The following is a 17,359-nucleotide window of genomic DNA, read 5'->3' as shown; positions in this document are numbered from 1 at the left end:
TCTTCCCAATATGATTGGGTGAGTGTAACTCTCTTCCATGTCCAATATGACAAAGTTTGCTGGGAGGAAGTATTTCCCAACCTTTACCAACACATTTTCCACCACTTCTATTGCTTGTTTTTGAGTTTTGTCAGCCAGCCTGATGACTACATCTGTGGGTATTATCCCATTGATTTATAGCCTCTTCACAAGGGACAAGGGTATTAAGTTGATGCTTGCTCCCAAATCGCAGAGTGCCCTATCAAACATTGTTTCTCCTATGGCACATGGTATGTGAAAACTCCCTAGGTCCTTTCTTTTTGTAGGCAACTTTGGTTGAATGAGGGCGCTGCACTCCTTGTTCATCACTATAGTTTGGCCTCCCTTGAGTGAGCTTTTCCTGGGAAGCAGTTCCATCATATACTTGATGTATGCAGGCATTTGTTGGATGGTCTTGATGAATGGTATGTTTACATGCAGAGATGCAAACAAGTCAAGAAATCTTGAGTATATTCTCTTCTCCACAGCACCATTGAGTAGTTGAGGAAAGGGTGCATAGAGTCTCAACAGCTCCTGTTGTGAGATTTTTGGTTCTTGGTGATCTTTTTCCTTCTCCTTTGCTGAGGTATCTCCAGGTTGTTCTGACGGCTTGTTTGGCTTGTCCTCAGTCTCCTTATCACTTATAGTGACCATCTTGCAATCTTTTCATCTTACTTTCTTTGTTTCTCCTCTCGGATTTTTTTTGTGTCACTTGGAAATCCATCTGTAGGTTTGAGAATCTGCTCAGAGAGATACCCTACTTGAGATTCCAACCTCTTGATGGTGTCTCCCTGGTTCTTAAAATTTGCTCGCACTTCCTCCTTGAACGCCTTATTGTCTTGAATCTCTTTGCCTATGCCTTCAAGTAGATTCTCAATCCTTGAGAGTCTGTCATCAAATGATGGGTGATTGGGATTAGAAGTGGAAGGATGAGGAGTGTTATTTTGGTTTTGATATGGATGTGGAGAGGTGTTGTTATGGTGGTGTTGATATGTTCTCTGTGTGAATTGTTGGTGAGCTGCATTATTGTTGGGGTTGTGACGTCTCTGATCTTGGCCTTGATCTTGTTGATTCCCCCACCCAAAGTTTGGGTGATTCCTCCATCCAGGGTTGTAGGTCTTGGAGTATGGATCATGGTTTTGCCTAGATGAATTCCCAATGTAGTTGGCTTGCTCCTGACTACCCTCTGCTTCTTCATTCACTCCTTCTTGGGTTATTGATGAAGTCGTGATTGCTGCTACTTGGTTCCTCTCCATCTTCTTGGTGAGGTCAGCCAGCTGCTTGGTAATGAGTTTATTTTGGGCCAGCAGAGCATCTACATTGTTTAGCTCCATCATTCCTCTAGTGTTCCCTCTTTCAGAAGCATAGAAATAGTCATTTTCTGCTACAGTTTCAATGACATCTATGGCCTCCTCAATGGTCTTCTTCTTGTTCAGAGATCCCCCGGATGAGTGGTCTACTGCTTTCTTTGATTCATAAGAAAGGCCTTCATAGAAAATGTGTAGCTGCACCCATTCATTAAACATATCTGGTGGACACCTCCTTGTCAGGTCCTTGAACCTCTCCCATGCTTCATACAGAGTCTCACCATCTTGTTGCCTGAAAGTTTGGACCTCAGCTCTCAGCCTGTTGATTCTTTGGGGAGGATAGAATCTGGCTAAATATTTGTTCACCACATCTTTCCAAGTTGTTAAACTCTCCTTCGGAAAAGACTCCAGCCACTTGGCTGCCTTATCCTTGAGTGAGAATGGTAATAAAAGCAGTATATAGGCGTCAGGATGAACACCATTAGACTTCACCGTGTCACATATCCTCAGGAAGATGGTTAGATGTTGATTGGGGTCTTCTTGGACTCCTCCGAACGAACGAACAGTTGTTCTGAACATGGGTGATGAGCTGCGGTTTTAGTTCAAAATTATTGGCATGGATCGTCGGCTTTTGAATGCTACTTCCACAGTTTCCTGGGTTTGGATTGATGTAAGAGCCTAAAACTCTTCTCTCCTCCCCAGCATGATTTGCTCGACCTTCTCTACCATGGTTGTGAGCCTCTTCTTCATGATGGTTTTCCATGTTTTCTTCCGTGTTTGGTTCAAAGTATTCCTCCTCTTCCTCGGCACCCACTACTCGTTTTTCTCTTGCTTCCCTCCTTAATCTAAGGAAGGTCCTCTCAGGTTCTGAATCAAAGGAAGTTGAAGCCCCGCTTTTTCTCCCTGTCATACAACCAACAAAGCACAAGCAAGGAAAATAGATACAGGAAATATTTCTGTTAGAATTACTGTTAGTGTGAATGATGCAATATATCAAACAGTTAGTGGGTCAGTCAACTGAATTGTAAATAACTAAAAAAAACGAAAAAGTAGGGGGAGGGGAAGAAATTAACTAAAATTGAAAGTAAATTACTCAAACAGAAAATTAAATCAAACAAACTAAAAATTCTTAATCTAGTTATCCTCCAATTTAATCATTGTTGATTCAAAATCAATCCCCGGCAACGGCGCCATAAACTTGATACGCGGAAAACTTGTCTTGCAACAAATTTCCTTCGGCAAGTGTACCGAATTCGTCGTTAAGTAAAAACTCACAATAGAGTGAGGTCGAATCCCACAGAGATTGATTGATCAAGCAACTTTAATTAGAGGAATGTTCTAGTTGAACGAATCAGAATTTGAGTTGAGAATTGCAGAAAATTAAATGGCGGGAAAGTAAATGGCAGAAACAGTAAATGCTGGAAATAAAGAGCTGAATGTAAATGGCGGAAAGTAAATTGCAGAATCTTAAATGGGAATGGGATAATTGCTCATAAAAGTAAATGGCAGAAATTAAAGAGAATGGGTAAGATTAGAAATGGGGAGTTCATTGGGCTCAGGAGATGTTGCATTCTCCAGATCAAGTTCATTTTCATCTCTTCCTCAATCAATGCATTCATTGATCTCCTTGGCAATCTTAAGTGATCGAATTACAATTCCTTGTAATTCAATCTCTCAAATCTTGATCAATAGCCAATTCCTTGGTCAATTGCTCATGAGAAGAGATGAAGTATGGTCACTGATTATACCACATGCATTTCCAAAATCAAGTATTAGAAGGATTATAGTCACATATCTATCCACACCCAATTTAGTCCAGCATGAGAAAGCATTTCTAGCATGATCCCTTCATTCCTCTTTCAAGGTTCAGATGAGATCCAAGTATGAATAGCTTCTTTTCCAAGATAACTACCCAATTGGATGAAGATCGAAAGCTTTCTAGTAAAATCAAGAGAAAAGATAGAAGAAGGAGAATGAAAACTAAAATTGATCCATCAAATTACAATAGAGCTCCCTAACCCAATGAAAGGGGTTTAGTTGTTCATAGCTCTGGAAAATGAAGACGAAGATGGAGAATACATGCTGAAAGTAAACTAGAAGTGCAGAGAAAGTAAAATACAAAGAGTAATTCTAGGCCAAAGGCTCCCTAAAGTTTCCAGCTCTCCAAACTAATTCAAAGTTACTCCTATATATACTACTCTTCTGATCTTCTAGTTGGCTCTTCAAGTCTTGGGTATGGGCTTTTGGATCCTGATTTTGAAGCAGTTATCTTCATCATTGGGCTTAGCTTTGCTTGCAGAGAAAAAGTGTGAAGTAGGCAGGGACTTTTAGCTCAGGACGTTAGTGGTGTTAACGTTAAGTGAAAGTGTGGGTTCGAGAACGTTAGTGACAATCACCTTTTTCACTAACGTTGCTCACCCAAGTATGAGCCACGTTAACCTCAACGTTAGTGGCACAAACGTTACCACTAACGTTGACTTTTGGTCCTTCGCACACGTTATTGGGACTTACCTTTCCTAATAACGTTGATAAACCTCCCCCTTCCCTACGTTAGAGTCCACGTTAACTTAGTTAACGTGGCTCTTAACGTAAGCTTGCCAATCCTTCGAGAACGTTAGTGACACTTACCTTTGTCAATAACATTCCAATGTGCCCCTCTTTCTCACGTTAGAGTCCACGTTAACTAAGTTAATGTGGCTTCTAACGTAGTCATGCTAGCCATCTCCAACGTTAGTGACAAAGGTGAGTGTCACTAACGTTGGCTCATTACCTCTTTTTCCACGTTAGCTTCCACGTTAACTAAGTTAACGTGGGAGTTAACGTTGCTCATGGTGGCTCTTGGTGGTTCACCGCAACGTTAGTGACAAAGGTAAGTGTTACTAACGTTGGCGACCAATTGCTCTCTCCACGTTAGCTTCCACGTTAACTAAGTTAACGTGGGAGTTAACGTGGCTTATGGAAGCTTGGCCAACGTTAGTGACAAAGGTGAATGTCACTAACGTTGGCTTCCCTTTTGCTTCTTAACGTTAGAAGCCACGTTAACTAAGTTAACGTGGCAACTAACGTGGCCAATTATGAGCTTGGTCCAACGTTAGTGACAAAGGAGAGTGTCACTAACGTTGGCCTTATTATCTTCTTCCACGTTAGAGTTCACGTTAACTAAGTTAACGTGACTCTTAACGTGGGCTATGATGGCTTCGAGGGCGTTATTGGCGATTACTTTTCTCATTAACTTTGCAAGTTAGCTCCCATTCCACGTTAGAGGTCACGTTAGTTAGATTAACGTGGCTGCTAACGTGGTTCTTCCTTGCTTCTTTTGTCCTGAAATCAAGCAATAAAGTGCATCAAAGTTCTAATCCAAGTCATGGGAAATGCAACATCCAATTTGTCATTAAATTCATACAAAATTCTCATGAAATCATGTAAAGTGCACAATGTATGCTTGAATCAAGATGTAAGTGAATATCTACCCAAAACTAGCTTATTTTCTAAGAAAATGCATGAAACTACTTTAAAAACAGTAAAGAAAAGGTCAGTGAAACTGGCCAAAATGCCCTGGCATCAGATATATAATTGTTTTTCCGCTTAAGACTAGTAATGTGGTAAAATATAAAACAAATGGGATTTAAAGGCTCAAAGTGGCTAACAAAGGAAATTGAAAGGGGTAGGCTTAATTTGGATAAGTGGGCTAAACAAATAATGGCCTCAATCATATGCAAACATATAAATATAATAAACATTGGACATATGGGATGAAACAAAATATAGATTACAATTATAGAGAAGTAAACACACATAAATAAAACAATTATGGTTAAATAATGTAACCATTCATAAAGGCTCAAATCTCACAGGTTGTGTGTTCTTTAGCTCAAAAATCATGTTCCGAATACAATTTCAAGCAAATTTAACATAAAAGTTTTAATTAAAATTAGTGAAATTTTGTTCCAAAGATAGGGTCTTAGAAGAAACTTATTGTCTTTTTAATCAAGCAGAACATGCATGCAACTAATCTATTACTATGCAATTTATCCTATTCTGCAAAAGAAAAACTAACTAAGTATCTTAATTTATTGGTGTTAGGGAAGAGAAATTACCTCCGGAAGTTAGGTACTGACCGACCTCCCCAAACTTAAGGCTTTGCACCGTCCTCGTTGCCATCTGTCAGGAACAAAGGTGGGTTGGTAGCAGTATCTCCATTGTCGGGGCCATCATGGCTCCCTGTGCTGGTAAAGGAAGTGGAGTCCGGGGTGTCTGAGTCCTTGAATTTTCCCAAAAGCAGCTCCTTGAGGTATGTAAATCGGCGCTTGTTACGGCGCTCTCTCATCTTAGCTTTCTGTTCCTGCCGATCCAACGTTGCAAGTATCTGCTGGAGCAATTGGTCTGTAGTAGGTGCTTGTCGTGTTGAAGAAGGAATATCTTCAACTAGTTCAGTAGGCTGGCTGATAGTGGCGGTTGGAGGTCTGATATGTTTCCCATTAGGGACGTATTGATCATCCCGTGGAAGTATAGCTTTGGTGTCCCCAGCTCTGTAGGAGACTACGGCTGCTGAGACAAGATCTGAGACCAGGACGGGGAAAGGTAAGTTGCCCGTGATTTGTACGTGTCCCATGGCATTCCGGATATGTCTAGGTAGATTCAGAAGTTAGTCTGTAAGGATGCACCATAGAAGAACGGCCATGCCCGCAGTGAAGGATGATTCGTGAGTGCTCGGAAAGACGTAATGGGACATGATCTGTGCCCATACGCGAGCCTCCATGGTAAGTGCTGAAGCCGATATTCCCTTTTGACGCGGACGCGTCAGTGACGTTGTCGCGTGGGACGATTTGTGCCACGGGCACACCTCCAGCCACGCTCCTGCATGACTCTCTGTTCGTTTATTATTTTCTCCCATCTCCTTGCGACGCGGACGCGTCAATGATGTGGTCGCGTCACGTAACAATTTTTTTTAAATAAAAATATGCAAATGCAGATGCACGAAATGTACTAATAAAGAGAAGAGTTATTGAATAAGAAAATTAAAAATAAGGAAAAGAACGATCATACCATGGTGGGTTGTCTCCCACCTAGCACTTTGCTTTAATGTCCGTAAGTTGGACGCTCCACTAGCTTAGTCTTCGGCTATGTGGGGATCTTCCAAGAGGAAGATCTCGAGCTCCTTGTTTTTCTTCAGCTACTCACCATGTTACAGCTTTAAACGATGTCCATTAACTTTGATAAGTTCAGAGCTTGAAGGATGGCTTAGGTGATAAACTCCGTACTTCGGCCTTCTCTACTCTGTATGGACCTTCCCATCTTGATCTCAACTTGTCCGGCATGAGCCTCAGTCGAGATTTGTAAAGGAGGACCAAATCCCCAGGTTGGAACTCTTTCCTCCTGATGTGCTGATCATGCACAGCCTTCATCTTCTCCTTGTATAGTCTTGAGTTCTCATAAGCTTCCAGGCGAAGGCTTTCCAATTCTTGCAGTTGCAATTTCCTTTCAGCTCCGGCTTTCTCAATTCCCATGTTGCACTCCTTTACTGCCCAGAAGGCTTTGTGCTCTACTTCAACAGGGAGATGACAAGCTTTTCCATAAACTAAGCGGAAAGGACTCATCCCAATGGGTGTTTTGTATGCGGTTCTGTACGCCCAAAGTGCATCTTGTAGCCTGGTGCTCCATTCTCTTCTATGAGGTTTGACTATCTTCTGCAAGATACACTTTATTTCTCTGTTTGACACCTCGGCTTGCCCATTAGTCTGAGGGTGGTATGCTGTTGCAACCTTATGAATTATCCCATGCTTCTTCATTAATCATATTAGTCTCCTGTTACAAAAATGGGTGCCTTGATCGCTCACGATTGCTCGTGGTGATCCAAAACGACAAATAATGTGGTTTCTCACAAAGGAAACAACAGTGTTAGCATCATCAGTGTGGGTAGGAATTGCTTCCACCCATTTGGAAACATAATCTACAGCTAACAATATATAAAAATAACCATTAGAATTTGGAAATGGACCCATGAAGTCAATGCCCCAAAAATAAAAAATTTCATAGAAAAGCATAATTTGTTGAGGCATCTTATCCCTCTTGGATATATTACCAAATTTCTAGCATGGGAAACAAGATCAACAAAATTCAGCAGCGTCTCTAAAAAGAGTAGGCCACCAGAATCTATAGTCTAAGATTTTTCTAGCAGTTCTTTGAGGGCCAAAATGTCCTTCACTCTCAGATGAGTGACAGGCCTCTAGGATGGACTGGAATTCTGATTGAGGCACACACCATCTAATTACCTGGTCAGCGCCACATTCCATAAATATGGGTCATCCCATATATAAAATTTAGACTCACTTTTCAGCTTGTCTCTTTGATGCTTAGAAAAGTTTGGAGGAAAGGTGCGGCTAACTAGATAATTAGCTACAGGGGCATACCAAGGGACTATCTCAGATACTGCTTGCAGGTTATCAAATGGGAAATTATCAGCTATAGGAGTGGAGTCATTTGTAATATGTTCAAGGCGACTCAAGTGGTCTGCCACTAAATTCTGGTTACCACTCCTGTCCTTAATTTCCAAATCAAATTCTTGTAATAGCAGTATCCAACGTATAAGCCTTGGTTTGGATTCCTTTTTAGCTAATAAATACTTTAGAGCTGCGTGGTCTGAATACACTACTACTTTAATACCAAGTAAATAGGCTCGGAATTTATCCAGATCAAAAACAATAGAAAGAAGCTCTTTCTCAGTAGTAGTGTAATTGGACTGAGCGGCATCTAAAGTTTTAGACACATAAGCAATAACAAAAGGATCCTTACCTTCACGCTGAGCCAGTGCTGCTCATACGGCATGGTTGGAAGCATCACACATTATTTCAAATGGTTGGCTCCAGTCTAGTCCTCTCACAATTGGAGCTTGAGTCAGGGCGGTCTTCAGCTTATCAAACGCTTGTTTGTAATTTTCACTGAACTCGAACTCAATATCTTTCTGCAGTAGCCTGGATAAGGAAAGTGCTACCTTACTAAAGTCCTTAATGAATCTCCTGTAAAAACCTGCATGGCCAAGGAACGAACGGACTTCTCTCACAGAAGAGGGGTAAGACAAACTAGAAATAACATCCACCTTTGCTGGATCTACAGAAATACTAGTATTAGACACAACATGTCCTTGTACAATACCTTGTTTTACCATAAAGTGACATTTCTCAAAATTTAATACAAGGTTTGTACTGACACATCTATCTAATACTCTAGATAATCCATCTAAGAAAAGGCTAAAGGAATCGCCGTATACACTAAAATCATCCATAAAAACCTCCATACAGTCCTCAATAAGATCAGAGAAAAGACTCATCATACACCTTTGGAAAGTAGCTGGTGCATTGCACAAGCCAAAGGGCATTCTCTTGTAAGCATAAGTCCTAAAAGGACACGTAAAAGTGGTCTTTTCCTGATCCTCAGGAGCTATATGAATCTGGAAATAACCTGTGTAACCATCTAAAAAAGAATAATGCGATTCACCTGACAGGCGATCCAGCATTTGATCAATGAATGGAAGAGGATAGTGATCCTTACGGCAGTGACTCCAGACTTCTTTGGCACCACTTGTACTGGGCTTACCCATTCACTGTCTGAGATGGGGTAGATGATATCTACCTCTAGTAGTCTGGTCACTTCCTTTTTGACAACCTCTAAGATAGTAGGGTTCAGTCTCCTCTGGGGTTGACGAACAGGTCTTGCTCCCTCTTCTAAAAATATTCTATGCTCACAGACCTGAGGATTTATGCCTACTATGTCTGCCAAACTCTAACCAATTGCCTTCTTGTGCCTCCTCAGCACACTAAGTAACTGCTCTTCTTGTGGAGAAGTAAGTTCCCTTGCAATGATAATTGGAAACCTCTGCCCATCTTCAAGGTAAGCATATTTGAGGTGTGGAGGAAGGGGTTTTAATTCTAACTTTTGATCATGGTCAGGCTCTGGGTTGTCTGGAGCTGGTAACAGTGGTAGAGTGCTATCATTGTCCTCTGAGAATGTCTCCACACTTAGACCTTGTCCTGCGTGCTTCTCTTCAAATTCCTCCTGATGGACTTCAGCCACAGTTTCATCTATAATGTCACACTGGACGATAGAGTGATCCTCTGGAGGATGCTTCAGAACTCCATTCAGATTGAAGATTACTACTCTGCCATCTATTTCAAAAGAGTATGTTCCTGAAAAAGCATCTAATTTAAACCTTGAGGTCTTCAGGAATGGCCTTCCGAGTAGGATTGATGATGGCTTCTCTGAGTCATTTTGGGGCATTTCCAGGATATAAAAGTCAGTGGGGAACATGAGTCCCTTAATGCCCACTAATACATCTTCAGCAACTCCAACCACTGTAATAATGCTTTTATCTGCTAACACAAAACGAGCTGCCGACCTTTTTAAGGGGGAAGCCTCAAAATATCATATATAGACAAAGGCATTATACTCACACATGCTCCTAAATCACACATGCAATTAGAAAATACTACACCACCAATATTACAATTAACCATACAAGGACCTGGGTCACTACACTTTTCAGGTAAACCACCCATTAAAGCAGATATAGAACTTCCTAAAGGAATAGTTTCTAATTCATTAATTTTGTCCTTATGTATACATAAATCTTTTAGAAACTTTGCATACTTAGGTACCTGTTGAATAACATCAAATAGAGGAACAGTTACCTCAACCTTTTTGAATATCTCTACCATTTTTAGATCAGGTTCCAGCTGCTTCCTGGGCTTCCTTGCAAGTTGTGGAAATGGAATAGGAGTAGTGTCTTCTGCAGTGTCTACGCCTTTTGATGCTTCCTCCTGTGGTTGAGCTTCTTCTTTTTCAGCTATGTCTTGTATGTCTTCTTCCTCTTCAACATCTTCTATTTCCACTACCTCTTCAGCTGAGGTGTGTTCTGGTGGGCTTGGCTCCTCCTGAGTCCTCTCCTGCAGTATGGTTCCAGACCTTAGGGTGATGGCATTAATACCACCCTTGGGATTGGGTAATGGTTGAGAGAAAATTCCACTGGAGCTCAAAGGATGGTTATTGGAGTTATTCAAATCTGGGAGACAAGAGCTTGCAAAGTAGTGTTCAGACCATTTAGAGTGGCATTAATATTATTTTCTATGGTCTACTGTCTCCGATCAATAGATTGTAGTAAGTCATCATTCACAGAAGACGAAGGATAGGTAGTTTGAGAGGTTTGCTGTTGGGTATTCTGTGGTCCTTGGGATTGCCTCAGGTGAGGTACTCTGTAAGGCTGGTACTGGTTCTGCTGTCTATTGTTGTTGTTATTCCACCTCTGATTTCCCTGATTATCTCTGCCTCCTCTGTTTTTGTTGTCCCTCCAATTCTGGTTAGAATTGTCCTGCCACCCATAGTTGTAATTGCCACTTTGATTGTACCCTTGGTTGGGGCGGTCATAGAAGTTATGAGTGGCTGCCACGGTGTTGTCTTCCTGCTGGAGCTGCGGACATTCATCAGTATAATGGCTATAATCAGCACAAATTCCGCAAATTCTTTGTGGGACTAACTGTTGGTTTTGCTGTATTGGAGAAGGTTGAGCTTGCTGAACTTGTTGTTGATTTAATTGCATCTGCTTCAGCAAGTTGGTCATTTCACAGATACTCTGAGTTAAAGCAGCAGTCTCTCTGCTAGAGGATACTTTTGCAACGGCTTTTGCGTGGCCTTGTTTTTGCCTGTGATTCCTAGTAGATTCAGCTAAGTCGCTGATCAATTGCCATGCCTCATCAGTGGTCTTGTACTTTTTCATAGACCCATTGCTAGCACTTTCCAATGTGTTCTTATCTTGGGGCCTCATGCCCTGTGTGACGTAGCCGAGTAACTGATAAACCACTATTTTATGGTTTATTTTGTGCTCAATTGAGTGGTTTTTATCAACTCTTTACCCACGTATTCATACTATTTGCATGGTTTTACATTTGCCTTCCTAATTATGTGCTTTGATTGAAAACATGCTTCTTTGGACTTATAATTTCTAATATTAATCCTCTCTTATCACCATTATATGCCTTGATATGTGTGTTAAGTGGTTTTAGGGATTACAGGGCAGGATTGGCTCAAAGGATGGAAAGGAAGCATGCAAAAGTGGAAGGAATACAAGAAGCTGGAGAAATTGCTAAGCTGTCCAGCCTGACCTCTTCGCACTCAAACGGCTATAACTTTAGCTACAGAGGTCCAAACGATGCGGTTCTAGTTGAGTTGGAAAGCTAACATCCAGGGATTCGATTTGATATATAATAGGCCATAGTTGCTCTAACGCTAGGTGACGTGATCGCGTGCTCCATGCGGCTGTGTCGCAGTGACAGAAATCAGCGTGTTTGAATTCTTCTCCAGCGATTTCTGGGCTGTTCTCGACCCAGTTTGCGGCCCAGAAAATACAGATTAGAGGCTATAAAGTGGGGGAATGCATCCATTCATAATCAGGCTTTCATATTCACAATTTTAGGAGTAGATGTAGTTTTTAGAGAGAGAGGTTCTCTCCTCTCTCTTAGGATTAGGATTTAGGATTTCTCTTAGTTTTAGGAGTGCCTCTAAATCCCAGGTTCAATGTTCTTTTACTTTATATTTACCTCTTATTTTCAGATATTTTAATGCTTATATTAGTTATGTTGCCTATTTGGCTTATGCTACATTCATGTTATGATTTTCTTTGAATTAATATTATTTGAGGTATTTCACTTATTATTGCTTTCTTTTATTTACATGATTATTGCTTCCCATCTGAAGGCATTTTTATTCCAGTAAATTTAATTTTTTTCCCTTTTGGTTTTGGTTAAGAAATCAGTAACTCAGGAGTTATCCAATTCAACAGCATAATTGATAATTGTTATCTTGCCAATTGAATTGAACATCAATAATCCCAATCTTTTCTTAGGAAATAAATAGGATTCAAAGATCAAACCAATTTGTCCCTTGACCTTCCTTTGCTTTAGTAAAGGTTAACTAAGTGGAATTAAGATTCAACTTTCATTATTATTGATAAGGATAACTAAGTCTGGACTTCCAATTTCTCATACCTTGCCGAAAGTTTATTTTACAGTTATTTATTTATTTTATTTGTCATTTAAATATATTTGTGCCCATTACCCAAAATCCTAAACCCCCAATTTACAAAACTCATAACCAATAATAAGAACACTTTCCTGCAATTCCTTGAGTAGACGACCCGAGGTTTGAATACTTCGGTTAACAATTTATTTAGGGGTTTGTTACTTGTGACAACCAAAACGTGTGTAAGAAAGGTTGATTGCTTGGTTTAGTAACTATACTTACAACGAGAGTTTACTATAACTTCTAAACTATAAATGTTCAGTTCTTTCAGTAACACTATCTTGTCAATCATATGGTGGGGGCAAGCTTCCAGAAGATTATTGAAGCGCTCCCAGTACTCATAGAGAGTTTCAGAATCATCCTGAACAATCATGGAAATATCTTTCCTCAGTTTATCAGTAACTTCAGCTGGAAAGAACTTTTCCGAAAATTCTCTTCTGAGTGTATCCCAGTTGGATACAGTTGCTGCGGGTTGAGTGTAGTACCACTCTCTTGCCTTTCCCTCAAGAGAAAACGGGAAGGCTTTCAGCAAAATTGAAGTTTCATCTGCACCATCACGCCTGACAGTAGAACAGGCTGCCGGAAAATCTCTCAGGTGCTTGATAGGCTCTTGAGCAGGTAAGTCATGAAACTTGGGCATCAAATTGAGCAGTGCGGTCTTTATTTCAAAGTCAGTAGACAACGCTGGATGATGCGCTTGAAACGGTTGCATTGTAAAATCAGGGGCTCCAGCCTCCTGGATAGTAACTCTCCTAGGTGCTGCCATGTCACCTATACGTAAATTAACCGAATCAGTAGAACGGGGGCTGGTTTCTTCCTCAAATGACGTTTTAGATCCGCCTTCAGAGAGGACTAACCGACGCCGAGCTTGCCTTATTCGTGAAATAGTTCTTTCAATCTCAGGATCGAATACTGGCAAGCTTGGATCAGGAAGTGAACGCGTCATCTAACAAAAGAAACAAGCAGCTCATAGTAGCAAAATAAAATAAATGCAAATAAATAAAATCCAATCAATAACTTTAGCACTCTATTGCAACTCCCCGGTAACGGCGCCAAAAATTGACGTGGCGGAAATTGGCGAGTTAAGAATTGTTATAAGATATGCATTGCAAGTATAGTTCTCAACCAACCAGAAATCCGCTTATCAATTTAAAAGGATGTCACAGAAATTAAAGTCAAAATACTGGGAGTATGAATCCCAGGTTGTTTCCCACCGAGTTGCAGGAAAGTGTGCTATTTTATTAATCAGATGGTTTTCAAAAAAGATTTGAGTTGAATGACAGGAAATTAAATCAGAGAATTAATGTAATTTAAATAAAAACCTTGACTGGGAGTAGATTAGTTGGAAGCTCTATTCTTGTTGCAGTACTTTCAAGATTAATTGATAATTGGGAGTTGTTCTGTTTAGTTATCCCTTACTAGGTAAGGGAAAGTCAAACAAGTTGGAATGCTGTTTCTATTCACAAGTCCCAGTCCACTTACTTGGAAGGACTGGTGTTAGTGACTAGAGAGCAATCCAACAATAAACCCAATTACAATTTCTCCTTTGAGCATTCCAACTCAAGGGTTCCTTTCAATCAACTCCCCGTCAAGTTAAGGAACTACTCACTCATTGTGAACGTGGAATTCATAACATAGGAAAGGGAATTAAAGAAAGACATGATAAATAAAACTCGAGGAATCAATTAAAGATAAAAGTAACTCTTGTATTGATAAATTCTAAAATAATCCAATAGTAAAATTAAGTAAATTAAAGGACATGGAAGAGTAAATCCAAGTAAAGAAAACGAACTAGAATGACGAAGTCTTGATGAGGTAACAAGTCTTCTCAATATCCCAATGCAAAAAGCAATTAAAAATCCTAAGAACTATGAATGTGCAGAGAGAAAACCTAGAGGGGAGGAAAACTAGATCTGAAAAACTAAAACTATGTAGAATGAATGTTGTTGTTGGTCTCTGCATGTTCTCTGGCTCTAGTCTGCTTTTCTGGGCCGAAAACTGGGGCAGAATAGGACCCGAAATCGTCCCCAGCGATTCTGCAGATTATGCAGATCGCGCACATCACGCGATCGTGTCATTCATGCGGATGCGTCATTCGGCGTTTTGCTTCTCCACGCGGGCGCGTCGTCCACGCCTCCGAGTCACTTATGCTATTCCATCCGCGCGGTCGCGTGAGCCATGCGGACGCGTCAATGCGATTTTCTCTCTTTCGCGCGGTCGCGTGAGCCATGCGGCCGCGTCACTTCTCGCTGGTCATCTCCTTAATTTCTTGTGTTCCTTCTATTTTTGCAAGCTTCCTTTCCAATCTCCAACTCATTCGTGCCCTATAAAGCCTGAAACACTTAACACACAGATCACGGCATCGAATGGAATAAAGGAGAATTAAAATACACAATTAAAAGTCTCTAGGAAGCAAGTTTTCAATCGTGTAATAATTTTAGGAAGGGAATATAAATGCATGCTGATTATATGAATAAGTGGGTAAAGATCATGATAAAACCATACAATTAAACACATTATAAACCATAAAATAGTGGTTTATCAAGTCACCATCAAAAGAGCAGTGATGAACCATTGCATTATGCTGGAAAAAGAAGTGGAAGTTCATCAGCTGATTTCTTGTGAGGTTTACAAAATTGCAAACAAGAACTCCAAGGATGCCAAATTGGCTTATCCAAGTTTGATCTCCCTGTTATGTAAAGATGCTGGAGTAAGGATGGGAGTAGATGAGTATATTTCAATTGAGCAACCAATCACCAAAAAGTCAATGGAAGCACAAGTGCAGGACGGCCCCATTAAGAGGAGAGCACAAGAGTTCCTCCTGGAAATTCCTCAATTTGAATACTGGGGGTGCCTAGAAGCATCTATCACCAAGTTGCAAGAAGCTATGGATCAACTGAAGGAAGAACAGCAAAATCAAAACAGCATGCTCTGCAAACTGCTTAGGGAACAAGAAGAGCAAGGGCGTGCACTGAAAGAACTGAAGCGCCAGAAGCTATCTCTTGAAGGGCCAAGCACCCCACAGACTAAAGAGGCATCTACCTCCCAAAGCAAAGGTTGTTGAGTCCTAACTCTGTGATAACCTTTTATCTATTTTTAGAGTATATAAGTATTAAAATTAGAGTCATTTGTCTTTATGTCTTTAGTTTCTTTTCTTTTATTGCTAAGTGTCTGCTTTTATGCCTAATTTATATTAATTCCATTAAATAATAAATAAAGATTAGAGTCTATGCCTTAAAGTTATGAACATCATATGAATCTATCACCTCTCTTAATTAAAAACTGTTCTAAAAACAAAAGAACAAGAAGTACATGGTTTCGAATTCATCCTTGAAACTAGTTTAATTATTTTGATGTGGTGATAATACTTTTTATTTTCTGAATGAATGCTTGAACAGTGCATATGTCTTTTGATATTGTGGTTTATGAATGTTAAATATGTTGGCTCTTGAAAGAATGATGATAAAGGAGAAATGTTATTGATAATCTGAAAAATCATAAAAGTGATTCTTGAAGCAAGAAAAAGTAGTGAATACAAAAGCTCGCGAAAAAAAAAAAAGAAAAAATATGGCGAAAAAAAGGGGGGAAGAAAAAGAAAAAACAAGCAGAAAAAGCCAATAGCCCTTAAAACCAAAAGGCAAGGGTAATAAAAAGGATCCAAGGCTTTGAGCATCAAGGGATATGAGGGCCTAAAGGAATAAAATCCTGGCTTAAGCGGCTAAACCAAGCTGTCCCTAACTATGTGCTTGTGGCGTGAAGGTGTCAAGCCAAAAGCTTGAGACTGAGCGGTTAAAGTCAAGATTCAAAGAAAAAACAGAGTGTGCTTAAGAACCCTGGACACCTCTAACTGGGGACTCTAGCAAAGCTGAGTCACAATCTGAAAAGGTTCACCCAGTTATGTGTCTGTGGCATTTATGTATCCGGTGGTAATACTGGAAAACAAAGTGCTTAGGGCCACGGCCAAGACTCTTAAAGTAGCTGTGTTCAAGAATCAACATACTGAACTAGGAGAATCAATAACACTATCTAAATTCCTAGTTCCTATAGATGCCAATCATTCTGAACTTCAATGGATAAAGTGAGATGCCAAAACTATTCAAGAGGCAAAAAGCTACTAGTCCTGCTCATCTGATTGGAGCTAAGCTTTATTGATATTTTGGAATTTATAGTATATTCTCTTCTTTTTATCCTATTTGATTTTCAGTTGCTTGGGGACAAGCAACAATTTAAGTTTGGTGTTGTGATGAGCGGATAATTTATACGCTTTTTGGCATTGTTTTTACATAGTTTTTGATATAATTTAGTTAGTTTTTAGTATATTTTTTATTAGTTTTTAAATAAAAATCACATTTCTGGACTTTACTATGAGTTTGCGTTTGTTTTTCTGTGATTTCAGGTATTTTCTGGCTGAAATTGAGGGACCTGAGCAAATTCTGATTCAGAGGCTAAAAAAGGACTACAGATGTTGTTGGATTCTGACCTCCCTGCACTCAAAGTAGATTTTCTGGAGCTACATAAGTCCAAATGGCACACTCTCAATTGCGTTGGAAGGTAGACATCCAGAGCTTTCTAGCAATATATAATAGTCTATACTTTTCCTGAGTTTAAATGACGCAAACTGGCGTTCAATGCCAGTTTTCTGCCCTATTCTGGCGTTAAACGCCAGAAACACGTTACAAGTTGGAGTTAAACGCCCAAAATAGGTTACAACCTGGCATTTGACTCCAGAAACAGCCTAGGCATGTGTAAAGCTCAAGTCTCAGCCCCAGCACACACCAAGTGAGCCCCAGAAGTGGATTTCTGCACTATCTATCATAGTTTACTCATTTTCTGAACTTTGTACCTCATGACATTTTTAGATCTGAACTTTGCACTCTTTGACGGCATGAGTCTCTAAACTCCATTGTTGGGGGTGAGGAGCTCTGCTGTGTCCCGATGAATTAATGAAATTATTTTTGTTTTCTATT

General features: G+C 40.1%; 2 non-coding genes across 2 annotated transcripts; both read left to right on the top strand.

Moving 5' to 3' along the window:
* The first annotated feature begins 1,538 nt into the window (after nucleotides 1–1,538).
* LOC112732120 (small nucleolar RNA R71) lies at nucleotides 1,539–1,646 on the top strand. Its single transcript, XR_003167857.1, has one exon. It is a non-coding gene; the product is annotated as a small nucleolar RNA R71 (small nucleolar RNA).
* Nucleotides 1,647–12,678: 11,032 nt separating this feature from the next.
* On the top strand, nucleotides 12,679–12,786 carry LOC112730783 (small nucleolar RNA R71). Its single transcript, XR_003166593.1, has one exon. It is a non-coding gene; the product is annotated as a small nucleolar RNA R71 (small nucleolar RNA).
* The last annotated feature ends 4,573 nt before the right edge of the window (nucleotides 12,787–17,359 follow it).

Source organism: Arachis hypogaea, chromosome 12 (genome assembly GCF_003086295.3).
Source record: "Arachis hypogaea cultivar Tifrunner chromosome 12, arahy.Tifrunner.gnm2.J5K5, whole genome shotgun sequence".
Taxonomy (NCBI): Eukaryota; Viridiplantae; Streptophyta; class Magnoliopsida; order Fabales; family Fabaceae; genus Arachis; species Arachis hypogaea.
This window is presented reverse-complemented; position numbering and strand designations above follow the sequence as displayed.